Source organism: Mastomys coucha, unplaced genomic scaffold (genome assembly GCF_008632895.1).
Source record: "Mastomys coucha isolate ucsf_1 unplaced genomic scaffold, UCSF_Mcou_1 pScaffold6, whole genome shotgun sequence".
NCBI classification, from domain to species: Eukaryota; Metazoa; Chordata; class Mammalia; order Rodentia; family Muridae; genus Mastomys; species Mastomys coucha.
Window position 1 is genome coordinate 56,511,632 of NW_022196912.1, and position 1,247 is coordinate 56,512,878.

General features: G+C 45.5%; 1 pseudogene; it reads left to right on the forward strand.

Moving 5' to 3' along the window:
* Nucleotides 1-992, forward strand: part of LOC116081006 — a 7,838-nt pseudogene extending 6,846 nt beyond the window's left edge.
* Nucleotides 993-1,247: the final 255 nt, after the last annotated feature.

Genomic DNA, 1,247 nt, shown 5'->3' on the forward strand with positions numbered 1-1,247 from the left:
TGTTGCATTATTTTTGGCTTGAAAAGTTTAAAAAAATGATATCACCTTGTAGTTACAGCTTGTTCATTTGCTCAGCCTCTTGTCTTTGACAGTGATTTGATATATGATATTATAATATATGTAGCTTGTTCACTTAAGTACATTCTGATTCCCAATAGAATTCCATTGAAGAAAATACTAAGTTTGTCAATTTTCTTCTTGACCAACCTTGGGTTGATTTTCATTCACAATGGTGCAGTAGCATTCTTTTTCCAATCTCTGCACACAGGTGACATCGGTGAATGATTTTATCAGCTATATTCATTTCTTATGTTGATAAACCTTTTTTAAAAAAAATATATATATATATACTTCCCTATGGTTCCTGGCCTGCTTCCCAGTGGCAGCTGAGAGCAGACACCCACATTCATGACCTTCTGGGAGCAGCTACAATGCTAGGCTAGAAGACCTGATGAGCATGCAGCACCACAACCTCCTCTGCCTACCCTAGAACTACTAGATGAAGAACTATTTCTATCATGGCCTCTCCTGGCCCCAGCTCTCTTACACTGCTGAGGCAAAGAGTGGATATATCTGACCAAAATAAAAGAAGATCCAGATGATGTGCCCACAGACATATCATCTCACTGGCTGTGAGGCTTCTAAGCCCCCAATCCCCCACCCACACCCACCCCTGCTTTGTCCTGGTTCAGAAGCTGATAGATCGGGCTTCTCCAGCCATGATAAAGAACTTCAATGCCAAATAAGTCTCCTTGTATGTCAGGAAGAGTAACCAGGCATCCCTGCATTTCTTTCTTTCAGGTCCATGAAGCAGAGCCCAGATACTATGCACATGGGCAAAATGCATATGCAATGAGGCAGGACTTCATGCAGATTTCTAGCTCATGAACCAGCCCCAGGGTCTATCTCCCCTTTCCTCCTGTCTGGAGAGCCCTGTTTATTTCCAGGCACTTCCCCAAGCCTGCCTCCCCAACTCCGTCTCACTGAAGTAGCTGAGGTGAAACCTGGAGCTGAAGGAAAAGGGCAGACACATGGTACTGACCACTGCCATGGAGAACAAAGCAGAGAGCAAAGGCAACATATCTTAGAGCTCGGGAGCAGGCTTTTAAGGAGGAGAGGGGTCTGGCCACTGAGGACGGTGGTGGGGACAGCAAGGACTTCAGCCAGGTCAGTAAGACAACAGAGAGCTCAGATATCAAAGACAGCTCTGGGGCCTCTGACTCTGCCTGTACAGAGCCTGCCCCACC